The following is a 14908-nucleotide window of genomic DNA, read 5'->3' on the forward strand; positions in this document are numbered from 1 at the left end:
CACAACCAAACCAGGGCTGCTTCAAATTCCAGCTCTTTTTATTACCAGTGTGACCTCAGGCAGCTCACCAACCCACCCACTGAGACCCTGCTTCCCACCTCTATAAAGCACCCCTCCCACCCCTGTGCTTCTTCATAGGCTAGTGAAATTGTAACAGCCTCAGAAACTGCTGGCCAACCTCTCCTGGAGAGGGGACTGCTCTTGCTTAGTTTTGTGTCTCACAACACAAGTTTTTCAACCGTTTGCTCCTGTGCTTCCTGAAAGCATGAAAAAGTGGGTATGCATATGTGAAAAGTTGCTAGGATAATCCCTGTCATAAAAATGGACAGTAGTTGCAAAGTAAACCTGACTGTGGCACCTATTTTGGTCTCTCCTGTAGGGATAGGTGCCAAGTGATCTCCTTTGGCCTCACTGGGAGGCAGGAATATTAGCAGCAAGGGCGTGTCTCCCCTTCCTTTGATTTTTGAGGTAGCCAGTGAGGTCCCTGTGCTCCTAGCTCTCCCTAAAGGGGCTCACAGTGGTTTTAGTTTCCTGCTTGGGTTTTTCTGGTCCTGAGGCTTTGGTGACACTGGCCCTCTCTTCGTTCCTCCAGTTCCAGGTTGGTCCTGGCTTCCAATCTTGGCTCAGCTCTGTTGCTCTGAGGTTCCCAGCTGGTTTCTCAGCTCTCCTTTCATCTGTGTAAATGAATACCCTGCATGCCAAATACAGTGTGTTCTGTTTCTCCTGATTACATTCTGCCTGATGGATATGCCAATGTTTATTGATACACTAATTGTACACTGTCCTGTTGCCCCTGGAAGCTTTGAGACCCCAGCAGCACTGCAGGGTGCTGTGGAAAGATCCAAGATAGAGGAAGGAGTTTGTTGTTCTCCTCCTCCCCTTCCTTGTCTTCCTCCTCCTCCTCCTTCTCCTCTTCCTTCTCCTCCTCCTCCTCCTCCTCCCCTTCTCCTCTTTCCCCTTCTTGTCAGAAGAAGGACAGTTATGAAGATGAAAGATGTTCTCAGGTAAAATGGCCCCGGGGAAAACTAGAAGCTAGGGACTTGTAATGCCTGGAAAATAAATATTCTTGAGAAGCCTTTATGAGCTGCATCTGAAGACTGCTGCCTTGGAGAGTAGGCACAGGCATATTCAGGCACAATAAGTATTGTCTGGATAAACTGAGACTGCCTATATTTCAAAGTCTCAGGTTGTTTAGATGGTTTTCTGCTGTAGTGATACAGGCTGAGTCTGACACATTGGATTTCACAGCGGGCCAGGCCTCTCTGAGGTCTGAGCACTTGGTGGAGTTGATCTTGATGCTGGAAGGGCAGCCGGGTCTGGGAGGCCCTGGCGGCAGTGGGCCATAAGCTGATGAGGCTGCTTCTCTAGCTTTTCCAGCAACACTGGCACTGTCCATATTTGCAGCTGTCACATCTGCTGCTTGGCATTGGAACTCTGCCACTTATCTGAGGAAATCTCTTTGACAAATTTTGTTTACAGAATACTAAAATGTGCATGCATTGGCTACCCAACTGCTTTGGTTTGGATATGGTTTCAATGTGGCCTCCAAGAGTTCACATGTTGAAATTGAATCCCCATTGTCAGGTCTTATAAGAGCAGTGTTTAGAGGCGGGGCACTTGGGGAATGGTCTGGACTAAGGCATCAGGTGAACCTCCTACAATCCAATACTGTTGTCTTTGTGAGGTGAGAGAAAGGAGAGAGACACAGGGAGAGAGGGGGGAGGGAGAGAGAGCGAGCCAGCCTTGCCCTGCATAGGGACTGCCAGCCAGAAGGCCATCACTACCCCTTTGAATCTCTAGAACTAGTAAATTCCTTTCTTTATAAAATTATCCAGCCTCTAGTATTTCACTAAAGCAACAACAGACTAATTCAGCAATTAAAAGTAGTCTAAAATACCGTTTATTCTCCTGATATAATTTCAGTTCACATTAAGTTGAATGAGAATACTTCTTTAAAAAAAAACCCACCCCCAACACCCTCTACTAAAAAAAGCTCATGAAGGAAAAGACCTCTGTAATTGATAATGCAGTAACTTGGTTGTGCACCATACTGAGTGCCCATGTTCTCGACTTAATTTTTCACCTTGAACTTGTCAGGTAATTGTAGTTTTTGAGTCTACTTTTTTTTTTTGGAAGTTAGACAGAGTTTTATTCCGCACCTAGCATCGAGGATCATACTGACCAGTCAGGGCCATCTCTAAGATGTGAGTGAGAGAGCGACCCCGCCTAATCTTACAGGCTACTTTTATACAATTCTTTGTACAAATGATCCTTAGGGTGTTTACAATGCAGGGGCCAAAAGCAACATTAGTAAAACTGGGGATTCTGCAATTGCAGATATTCGGGATGTCATCATGGAGACCAGCTGGATAAGCTTTTATACACCATCCTTGGGACCCCTGCTTCTCTCTTGTCAAGTCTCCTTTTTATAGCTGCCAGGTTATCTTTCATTACTCCATCATGGTTTGTCCAAAGAGACATTCTCATGCTGTCTCCATCTGGGAGTGATGAATCCAGTAGCTCTTTCCCGCTACCCTCACAGTGGTTGAAGTGCTGGGTATCACCGTACAGGTACACTTGAGTGCCAGGATGTTAGAAACCAGATGATGAACATGTTCCTCAATCAACCTGTAAGGCCTGGATTGAATCATGGTTAACACTATCAGCTAGTTCAACTTTCCCAAGTTTTAGGGGACGGTCTCCCTCCAGTGGGGAGAACTGAGTCCGCTTTTTGTTTGGGAATAGAGAAACTGAGTTTTGTGTAAATAGCTTGTTGAGAGCCATACAATGAATGAGATACAGAGCTTAAAGAGGATTGTGTATCCTGGATCCAGTACTCTAATTGTCATTGTTCTTTCTTTTCCTCTCTTTTTTCTCCCCTTCTTCCACCTTTCCCTTCTCTTCCTCCTCTTTTTCCCTCATCAGTCTCCTTTTTCTTTGGCTTCATGTTGGTACTGGGGCTTGAATTCAAGACCTTTGTCCTTACTTTTTTTTCTAAAGGATGGCATACCACTTGAGCCACAGCTCCACTTCTGGCTTTTTGGTGGTTCATTGCTAGGATAACAGAAGCGAGCCACCAACACCCCAACTAATGGTTTGGTATGCCTGCCTGCCTGCCTGCCTGCCTGCCTGCCTGCCTGCCTGCCTGCCTGCCTGCCTGCCTTCCTTCCTTCCTTCCTTCCTTCCTTCCTTCCTTCCTTCCTTCCTTCCTTCCTTCCTTCCTTCCTTCCTTCCTTCCTTCTTTATTCGGTTCATTGTGGGCCTTGAACTCTGGGCCTGGCGCTGTCCCTGAACTCTTCAGCTCAAGGGTGGTATTCTGCCATTTTGAGCCACAATGCTACTTCTGGTTTTCTGGTGAGTAATTGGAGATAAAGTCTCATAGACTTTAGTGCTTGGGATGGCTTTGAACTGTGATCCTCAGATCTCAGCCTCCTGAGATGCTAGAATTATAGGCTTAAGCACAGAAATTCTATTTTTTTTTTTTTTGCTAGTCCTGGGGCTTGAACTCAGGTCCTGAACAATGTCTTCTCTCAAGACTCGCGCTCTACCACTTGAGCCACAGCACCACTTCTGGCTTTTTTCTAGGTGGTTTTAAGGGCTCGTGCATACTAGGCAAGCACTTTACCACTAGGCCACACTCCCAGCTCTAAGCATACAAATTCTTAACCTCTCCACCAAAGCATCGATGCACCTGAGCAACTTAGCCACTGACTTTCCTGGGACAAACTGATTGTCCCTGAGGGGCCTAATTATCCCTACTTTGCCAGGGACAGGAGGCCTTGAGTGAACTGAGATAAACTTTAATTCAATTTGATGTAGCAAGTAATGCCCATACACAGATAGGGCTTCCATGGTTATAGAATTAGTAGTTTCTTATAGGGAATGTTGTGGCAAATGAAAAAATTCCATGAAGATGATAGCTGTGGGAGACAAAGGCATATCTTAAATATAGAAAGTTGACCTTTTAGGTCATAATTCTTCTTATTAAAAATTTAAAATTGGGCAGTGATGTAGTCCATAAGCTTTCTTGAGAGATGGAAGATCACTGATTGCTTTGAGAGAAGATGTCTTGTGGAAAATAGAGTAATTTTTCTCTGTTGAAGGTTAAAAAGAAAATTACAAATTCGTGCCCACCTCTTGCTATGAGCATCCAGGGAGGATTAGATACTTTCAAATAGGATGTGTTCATTTCTCTTGAAATCCCCATGGACAAAGGTTGTCAGAAAATGGGGGAGTCACCCCTAGCTCAGAACATGTGTGTGTGTGTGTGTGTGTGTGTGTGTGTGTGTGCGTGTGTGTGTGTGTGTGTGTGTGTGCGCGCGCGCGCGCGCGCGCGTGTGTGTGTGTGTGTGTGTGTGTGTGTGCGCGCGCGCACATGATGCACTCTGGGAAGTGTTTTCTACTCATGACTGTCTTCCAGCTTTTGAAACTGTCAGAGTGAAGGTTTTTATGAGTTTGAGGAACTCAGTGTGTGATGGGCTAGACTATTTACTGTTAAACAACTACTAAAGTAAAAGTTTATTTTCCTAACCACATTGAATCTGTGAAGGCGTGGGTAAATCATCCATTACTGATGCGTGATTGCCTAAGGACCTTCCTGGGGCAGCATCCCACGTAGAGAAAAACGTACTGTGGGAAATGTGTGCTATTCAAGACGAGCGGGCACAGAGAGACAGCAGTTTTCAGCCATGTGTTCCCCTTGAAGCTCAATTAGAGAGAGATGACTGTTGAGTTTTAGTTCTGAATTAATCTAGGTGATCAATAAACTTCATTCTTTTTTTGTTTGTTTCTGTCTCTTGTGCCAAAGAGTGGGGTGGAGGGGGGAGGATAAAAATTGCATTTAGCTGTGATTAGTTAAATGAAGTGGTAGATATCTTTGACAGGATGGATTTAGAATTTGCCAAATTGCTGTTTGCTAGGGTGACGGTCTGCCATCTGTACGGAGAACTTCCATTTGCAGATACAATCAAAATAACATTTCTGGATTGAATTGAGGGCCCTCCTCCCTGAAACAAAAACGGTCGGTCACTTTTTTTTTCATTCCAGACAACTGTGTTCCTTTTCTCTGAAAACATAAGGAAGAGACTGGATGGTTAGAGGAGAATGAATCAGCATTCACTCCTTTAGCAGCTTTTGTGGAGCTCTTTTTATTTTCTTCCTCCTAAGAGAACAATGTCTGAAATTCTATTTGCAGAGGTACCCTGACTAGCTGAAGCAAGGAATTTGCAAATCTGATGTTTTCAGATCTGTGAAACCACTGATGACACCAGTATCATTTTGGCTGCATATGTGGAAAATGTGATTGGGGTTGGGCTGTCTTTCAGTTACCTCTGGGAAAGCATATCATGTGGAGCATCTCTTAGCAAATTGTCACCATGTGCTGCCTATGTGAGCTTCAAGTAGGAAGGGAATAACTCTCCTCTGTAGCTCTAAAATGGTGTTGTAATCTACTTGTCTATATCCTCTCCCCCCCCCCTTAGAGGATGCTGTATATTCTGGAAATTGGAGGAGCTACAACTATTTTCAGAGATTTACTGTATGCCACACAACTGTAATTCCAACTATGGAGGTAGGAGTAGGAGGATCACAGTTTGAGGCCAGCCTGGGCAAGAGTGCAAGAACCTGATTAAAAAAAAACAACAACAACAACCAAGCAAACCTAAAAGTAAAGGAACTGGTGTAAGGCTCAAATGGTACAGTATCTATCTAGCAAATGTTAGGCACTAGCAAGAGAAAACAAGAAAACTAAACAAACCCCCAAACTTACTTTTGATGTCCTCCACTGCAATGAGATCATTACATTCTGTAAGTCCATTTAAGGTAAAAACGTTGTAAATGGAGATTGGACTGACTGCACCTTGCCTGCCAACTATCACAGCTCAGGCAATCTACTGTAGCATACTGGTTTTCTCCCCTTGTAACCTTAGGGCTGATATGAGAGCTTGGGCTCCTCTGGCTAGTGACTTAAGAGAATGTTTCTACTGTTTCCACTGTTGCTTTTGCACCATTGTAAGTCCAGGACTGACATTTTAACATTTTGCATAGTTGTTATGTGATCTTTGGGACTGCTTTGTACAAATTAGGAGTCCGGTAGGGATTTTGGCTTGGTGTTTCTTGCCCAGCCCTAAACATTCCTACTACATAGTGGGTGTGCATTGGTACCTAGTGGGGCTATGTATGTTTCAGGGGAAAGTGAGGAAGAGAAAACTTTCTGTGTCCAGAGACCTGGGGAGGGAGTGTGTGTGTGTGCGTGTGTGTGTGTGTGTGTGTGTGTGTGTGTGTGTGTGTGTGTGTGTGTGAGAGAGAGAGAGAGAGAGAGAGAGAGAGAGAGAGAGAGAGAGAGAGAGAGAGAGAGAGAGGGCGAGCGCGCGCGAGAGAGAGCGCGAGAGAGCGCGAGTGCAGACTTAGAGGCACGGGTGGATGCGGATGGACATGGAAACTGTTCAGGGCATTTGAGTTGAAAAAGGCAGCCTGGCCTGCATTTAATTTTTTACTGAAGTCATCCTGCCCATTCCTGCATTTAATTTTTTACTGAAGTCATCCTGTCCATACAAACACAGATCCCAAAAGCATGTGGGGAAGAAAACTTTTAATTGTCTTCCTTAATATAAGAGAGGATATTTTAATAAGAATCTGATCACAAATACACCCTAACACCCATACATGTATGTATCTTCCTTTATCCCACACATGAATTTAAAGACAAGTTAGTTTCAATGGTATTATTCAACAGTATTAATGATGTAACTGATCTAAAATTTAGAAAACATTTATGTAGGGTGAGACTTGGTGGGGTATACCTGAATTCCATATGATACAGTTGTAATGAATACAACTACCTCCAATGTTACCACAATAATCCTTAGTAAAACCAGGGAAAATCCACAATTGCCTGTTTATGAACCCTAGAAGACAGCTGATTTTTAAGATCTATAAATGATCAAGGAATTTGACTATATAAAAGGGAAATTCTATGATACAAATACAAAATGTAGACAGCCTGGTAGACATATTCAATGCAAATATAAAGTATTAATACTAATCTTTATGTAAATTAAATAATAATAGATAAATAGACATGAATGTAAAGGGACAATTTGAAGAAATATAGCTGATAAACTTAGCTGAATACGTTACTTAGGGAAGAGAGGAAGATACTCTAGGAAGACTAAAGAGTAAAATGGAGAGTACATGTCACTTGTCTATGAATTTGGAAACCATACTGATGAAAACAAAATGTATGTTTTTGGACTCTTGAAAATCAGTTTAACAGATAATACCCAAATTAACACATATATTTATATATAATGACTGAGTATCCCACTTTGGGGAATTTATCCTGAGAAACTAGAACAGAAAGAAAATTCTCTATGCACACATTGATGACAATAGCTTTATTTATAATAATGGAAAGTTGGAAGCATTTTAAAAGCTCAGACACTGGGATATATCCCTTGGGGGAATTCTTCAGTCATCAAAAGTAATGGTTTTAGAGATTATCATAAGAGAAAAATTTGATGTAATAGTAACTGAAAAATAGGAATCATATTTTTTCGATACAGAATGACTTGTTAAACATATACAAAGAAGAAATATATGATAATAGATATTTCCCATTAGGGCAATCATTTCTGAGTGATTCTTCCCTTTCTTTTCATTTTTTTGTTCTTTTGTTTTCTTTTTTTCAATCCTAGGCTTGAGCTCAGGATTGAGCATTGTCCTTTGGCTTTCTCAGGGCTAGAGCTCTACCACTTGAGCCACAGCACCACTTCTGGCTTTTTTTCTATATTTATGGTGCCGAAGAATCAAATCCAGGGTTTTGTGCATGCTAGGCAAGCACTCTACTACTAGGCCAAACTCCCAGCCCACTTCCCCTTTTCTGTTTCTCAAAGGTACTAAAATTTTTGCTATTTGTTTTATAATTTCAAAAACATTATATATTTAAATACCATTACTCCAATAAGGGAGATCAAAAAGAAGAAATGACAGAAAATGAAAACCCAAATGAGAGTTGCAAACTCATCTCACCCAAAATATTCCACTATTATGCAGGTGTGTTCATAATGGTTAGCATCACCCTTATCCAGAGGCAGTCAAACTTGAACTCCAAGCTCATAGAATTTGACAACTTCTTTGCTGCTTTCCTTCTTACTTCCAGCTTCCCTGTGTTTCTTAATCAGGAGGCTGCCTAGAGGGAAGTCAGCAGGTTGTTTTATGTCCTAGACAAATAGCCATTATTATAATCCAACTGTTTTCTGAGTTGGGTCTGTAAGGTCATCTATATCTCTCCCCTTTAGTGACAATTTATGGGTTTGAGGGACACAGCTAACACACTGGAAGACTGATGAGATTGACATAAATCATGATCTTGCCCCGAAGCTCCCTGAGCCATATGTCATTCATATGTCTGTGCCCAGACTTGTAAGCATCCTAATTAGGCCAAGGGGTGAGGACCTTTGACCTTCAACACATGAAGGTATTAATGGGAGGCCGTGTCCCCATTAAGGCTGTGTTGTATGTGGTAAGATTTGTGCACCTATCTCCCTATGTTTCCCAGGGAGCAGGTGTTCTAGTGGGGCATAGAATGTTCATTTTAGCAGAAGAATGATGCTTCACAGGTGTCACAAGCCATTTTAGGTCCTGCTGGGCTCCCTGGCTCATTTAGGTTGTGGTTGGTAGAGCAATAGCTGCTGTAGTTGACTAGATTTCTGTCTTGTTGGCCTCATTGCTACCCAGATAGGACAGCCACTTGATTTAGTGTTCCACTTCAGAATATAGATGTTCTTCAGTGTACGAGGTAGTTTCATCATACATTGGAAGCATCCTAAATTGACGTCACAGGAATTCCCCCTAACCTGTGGGACCTCCTTGCTCGACAACACAGCACACTGCCTGGTGTGAGTTTCCTGGTGGTCCTGGGGCTGAGGTGAAATGGCAGCTCTAATAGGGATGCCTGACATCCTGAAAGGATATCGTGGTGAATGTTGCCAGCCCCTAGATCAGAATTCATAACTTGAAGTGTGTTTTTCCTACTGAATGCATTATACCGTGGCGAATCAGAACATCGCTAAAGTCAAGAACCATCCACAATAAAATGGAGTAAAGGACTCATGTTCTGTTGGGTTCATTTCCATATGAATTTTTCCTCTGATTGAAAGTCACACTGCCAGATGGAGTATTCCATGTAAACACTGAATAAGCAATTCCTTCCGCTCCATCCTCAGAGCTAAAGAAAGCCACCCCAGAATGCCAGCCGTCAACCCAGCAGCAGTCTTCAGTATGGAATTGGACACAGGAAAGGTGTTCATTTCTCTTCAAAAGGACTTCTAAAAATAAAACCATTTCCTGCAAGGCGGTGAGTAGGAGGACAGGAATTGTAGGGAACAGAATATTCTAGAGGTTCAGAAAAACATGTTGAGCCAAAGTAAATCTAAGAGTTCTGGGCATTCTGTGAGTGTGGTCTTTCTGAGGGGACAGAACATTTCTAATGACCTTAGAGAAGATGGTCTCAGCTGCATTTAGGAATGCGACCAATGATGATAATTATTTATCACTATAACTGACATGGAAAACATGTCAAAAATTAGTGTACCATTTCCAATGGACTCTCAGGGGGTCAGGGTGCAGGGGTAAGAAAATTATGTAGAGGCTTAATTTAGAATTTTAGAATCTCTACAGAGATTTTGAATGCATTTTCTTTTTATTTATTTATTTTATGGTGAGGGTGATATGCAGAGGGATTACAATTACCTATGCAGGGTAGTGAGTACTAAGTCTGCTTCCTTATACCAAGGCTTAGATTGCTCTATAATTTATAATCTAGCCATTTGGTTAACTGTGAAGCATTAAGATACTTAGCATCTCAGGCTAATTAAAGAGCCCATTAGTACACTATAGAGCAGACAATCTTTAAAAGGTCATTCTGTAATTTTTGTCATCTGATAAACTTAAAACAATTTATAATCAGTAAGACAAAATAAATTAATGACTAATGGCTATGAGTTTTAGCTGGGTGCTACAAGCTGTGATGTAAGGATCAAGGTTCAAAGCCAGCCTCACATAGGAAAGTCTGCCAATTTAACCAGCAAAAAGGCAGCAGTGGGACCAGGAGTTTAGCCTAGTGGTAGAGTGCTTGGCTAGCATGCATGAAGACCCAGGTTCGATTCCTCGATACCACATACATAGAAAAAAGTCAGAAATGTTTCTGTGGCTCAAGTGGTAGAGCACTACTAGCCTTGAGAAAGCCCAAGGACTGTGCCCAGGCCATAAGTTCAAGTCCCAGGGCTGGAAAAAAAAGAAAAGAGCTTTTTTCACAATGGGTTTGCCGTCAGGACGCAGGTGCTGTGAAAAACACCACTAATTCGAAGCCAAAATGGGAAAGGAAAAGACCCATTGTCGTCATTGGACACGTCGATTCTGGCAAGTCCACCACCACCGGACACCTACAAATATGGTGGCATAGACAAGAGAACCAATGAGAAGTTCGAGAAGGAGGCTGCTGAGATGGGAAAGGGCTCCTTCAAGTATGCCTAGATCTTGGATAAACTGAAGGCTGAACGTGAGCGTGGTATCACCATTGACATCTCCCTGTGGAAATTTGAGACCAGCAAGTATTACGTGACCATCATGGATGCCCCAGGACACAGAGACTTCATCAAGAACATGATGACAGGCACATCCGAGGCTGTCCTGATTGTTGCTGCTGATGTTGGTGAATTTGAAGCTGGTATCTCCAAGAATGGGCAGACTCATGAGCATGCTCTTCTGGCTTACACATGCAGTGTGAAACAGCTCATTGTCGATGTTAACAAAATGGATTCCACTGAGCCATCCTTCAGCCAGAAGAGATACGAGGAAATCGTTAAAGAAATCAGCACCTACGTTAAGAAAATTGGCTACAACCCTGGCACAGTAGCATTTGTGCCAATTTCTGGCTGGAATGGTGACAACATGCTGGAGCCAAGTGCTAATATGCCTTGGTTCAAGGGATGGAAAGTCACCCGTAAAGATGGCAGTGCCAGTGGAACCACCTTGCTCGAGGCTTTGGATTGCATTCTGCCACCAACTTGTCCCATTGACAAGCCTTTGCGCCTGCCCCTTCAGGATATCTACAGAATTGGAGGTTTTAGCACCATCCCTGTGGGCCGAGTGGAGACCGGTGTCCTCAAGCCTGGCATGGTGGTCACCTTTGTTCCTGTCAGTGTCACAACTGAAGTGAAGTCTGTTGAAATGCATCACGAGGCTTTGAGTGACGCTCTTCCTGGGGACAATGTGGGATTCAACATCAAGAACCTGTCAGTCAAAGATGTTTGCCGTGGCAATGTTGCTGGTGATAGTAAGAATGACCAGCCCATGGAAGCAGCTGGCTTCACTGCTCAGGTGATCATCCTGAACCATCCAGGCCAGATCAGTGCTGGCTATGCCCCCATGCTGGATTGCCACACTGCTCACATCGCTTGCATGTTTGCTGAGCTAAAGGAGAAGATTGACCGCCGTTCTGGTAAGAAGCTGGAAGACAGCCCTAAATTCCTCAAGTCTGGTGATGCCGCCATTGTCGACATGGATCCAGGCAAGCCCATGTATGTGGAGAGCTTCTCTGACTATCCTCCTCTGGGTCATTTTGCTGTTCATGATATGAGGCAGACTGTTGCTGTGGGTATTATCAAAGCTGTGGACAAGAAGGCTGCCGGAGATGGCAAGGTCACCAAATCTGCCCAGAAAGCTCAGAAGGCTAAATGAATATTACCCCTAACACCTGCCACTTCAGTCTTAACCAGTGGTGGAAGAATGGTCTCAGAACTGTTTATCTCAATTGGCCATTTAAGTTTAATAGTAAAAGACTGGTTAATGATAACAATGCATCGTAAAACCTTCGGAAGGAAAGGAAAATGTTTTGTGAACCATTTTTTTTTGTGTGGCAGTTTTAAGTTATTAGTTTTTAAAAATCAGTACTTTTTAATGGAAACAACATGACCAAAAATCTGTCACAGTATTTTGAGACCCATTTAAACAAAGTTTAATGAGGAAAAAAAAGAAAAAAAAGGAAGCAGTGGAGGTTTGGCTCAAATGGCAAAACATCTGTCTTGATGCATGGCATCCAGGTTCTGAATTCAGCTTACCTCCCTCCACCCCAAGAAAGTCCACAAGTCTTAAAAAAAAAGCATGAGGATTGCTTGACAGTGATCAAATTGAATCAAGGAAAGAATTTTTAAAGAAGTGTGGGTTGTGATTGTACTTGAGCAGAGGTGGGGTGAATTTGATCAGGGGATATTGTGTGCATCTATGGAAATACCACCCTGACAGTCCTTGGTACAGCTAACATATGTGATTGAAAATGGGGAAAAGTCATTGTAGGGTAAAGATCCCACTTAGATGTTCACACCAAAAATGAAATTAAATTAATACCAGGGGTTACTTCACTCCAGTTGTCTAGAAGAATATGAAATCACATTTATACTTTCAGCAGAAAATTTGAAATAAAATACAAAATGACTATAACTGCACATGCATCTTTATGTGTCTTTATGTGTACTTTGGCATACATGTTTGTAAATGTGTCTATACATGTGTGCCTATGCGTTCATGTGTATGTATTTATGTATCTATGTGTGCTTATGTGTGTATGCATATATATGCATGTATATATCTGTGTATGTATTGTGTGTCCATATTCATGTAGGTCCGTTGTGCTTGTATCTATTCAACAGACGAATCTATCTGTGGAACGGTATTGGCAGCTCTTTTCTTTAGTAATAGGCCAATTAATACTTCGTGGAACAAATTTTAACATGAATAAAAGTTATGACCACAGATTCCAGAGTCAAACTCTTGAGATTCTTTTCATTGGTGGTACCAGAGTTTAATCTCAGGACTTTGCACTCAAGGTTCTGACGTGGTTGAGACTGGATCTCTAAAAGGCACAGACTGTAGTTTAAAGAAACATTGCAGGAAGGGGGAATGGATGAGTGAAGAGAGAAAGGGTAGGAGAATGCACTTGTAATGATCAATGTACGTATGTGAAAATGGAACTTGGAAAATGGAGGGATGGGTGGGGTTAGGAGGGGACGAATGATGAAAAAGGTGACATTGATCAAGATACATTTGTACTCATAAATGAGCACGTTCAGTTGAATCCCTTTGTACAACAATTTAAAGACATGTAATCCAGTTACTCAGGAAGCTGAGATCTGAAGATCATGATTCAAAGCCAGCTGGGCAGGAATGTCTATAAGACTCTTATTTCTAATCATTCACAACAAAACCCAAAATTGGAGCTGTGGCTTAATAGCAAAACACTATCCTTAAGCACAAAAGTTCAGGAACAGCACTCAGCCCCAAGTCTCAGGACTGGAACACACACACACACATACACACACACACACAAAAAATAATAATAACAACAACAAATAAACATTGCTTTAAGGACCTGGACATAAGTGAATGGAGTTCCATTTTCTTTTGAATTCTGGCGCTTTCTTGGATCTGTCCAGTCAGAACTTTACCCATAACAGCCTCAAATTAAAGCCATGAAACACCCAGAAAATAGGAAGCCCTCAGGTGAATTTGCCAATTAGTTATGCCATTGAGAAGGAAAATCCTGCGTGTGTGTGTGTGTGTGTGTGTGTGTGTGTGTGTGTCCAAGCGTGACTTTATGATTCCTACCTAGTGCTTGAGAATGAGTGCTGAGCTTAGTTATGCAAATTATCTTAACACCAAGTACCCATTGTGGGCTGTGCATCTTAACTGGAGTGAAAATCACTCCAGCTGTGCTCTGTGCCTGATGGTGGAATCTGCACCATGACAAATGATGGGATGTGTGGGACATTCCACAGAAAATGAGCCCATTGATTGAGCTGGTGAGGAAGGAGGAGGATCACTGGGAACAGACTGTAGGCTTTTCCCCAAGGTGACATCCTGTAGAGTATCAGGGATGCTGGAGTGACAGACTCTTGCATGCTCAGCTGTGGCAGGTCTTGGTAATTGCTTTTCTCTTATGATTTCCTTGATGAGTGAGCCAAATTATTCTCTCCAAAACAAAACTAGAAACAAACCAGCTGAGGCTCTTATTAGAACTGCACTTTAGAATCTGGAGTCATATTTTGTCTCTATTTCAAGAGCAAATGGCACTTTTTAAAGGCATCTTACTTGTTTTAAAAAGCAAAAAGAGGGCTGGTGGCTTATGTCTGTCATCTTAACTACTCAGGAAATCTGAGAGCTGAGGATGGTGCGTTGAAGCCAGCCTATGCAGGAAAGTCTATCAGACTGTTAACCTCTAATTTACCACCAGAAAGCCAGAAGGGAAGCAGTGGCTCAAGTGGTAGAATTGCTGGCCTTGAGCAACAAAGCTCAGAGAGAGTGCCCAGGCCAAAAAAAGAGAAGACCTACATGTGTGCACACAGTGCACACATTTGAAGGGGTGTGCACTGACAGTGTTTTGTCTTTCTTGAGGAGAGTGCTTTAGTGTCTTGCAAGGAGAAGAAGGTTCTGATGCTGAATAGCAGCAGAGGCCACACATGCTCATTGCATTCTGCACCTGTTATCACACCACACTTTCTGGTGCTAGATGCCGCATGTTTGGTTGCTGAGATCAAGTGTCACTTTGGCCAGAAGTTACAGGGACTTCTTCTCCCTCCATATATTCAAATGATTGGAGCACATTTCCCTGAATGTCGACTAACTCATGAGCACAAGCATGCAGGAAAAGGTAGGCTAGTGACAGAGCTGTATGCTACTATAGGCTTCTTGTCACAGGAGCTTTATGCCTTTTGTTGTTTAGCCCTATTTTACTGCATTTTTCTTGGGTGCTGGAATTAGAAATCAATTAGAAATAGTCAGAGCTAAAATGCAAGAATGACTGATTTTTATTTTTGCCAGACCTGGGGCTTGAACTCAGGGCCTGGGCACTGTC

General features: G+C 42.6%; 1 pseudogene; it reads left to right on the top strand.

The window, feature by feature from the left end:
• The first annotated feature begins 10324 nt into the window (after window positions 1–10324).
• Window positions 10325–12466, top strand: LOC150057016 (elongation factor 1-alpha 1 pseudogene; annotated as a pseudogene).
• The last annotated feature ends 2442 nt before the right edge of the window (window positions 12467–14908 follow it).

Source organism: Megascapheus bottae, chromosome 11, assembly GCF_031878675.1.
Source record: "Megascapheus bottae isolate mThoBot1 chromosome 11, mThoBot2.hap1, whole genome shotgun sequence".
In the NCBI taxonomy this organism is placed as follows: domain Eukaryota; kingdom Metazoa; phylum Chordata; class Mammalia; order Rodentia; family Geomyidae; genus Megascapheus; species Megascapheus bottae.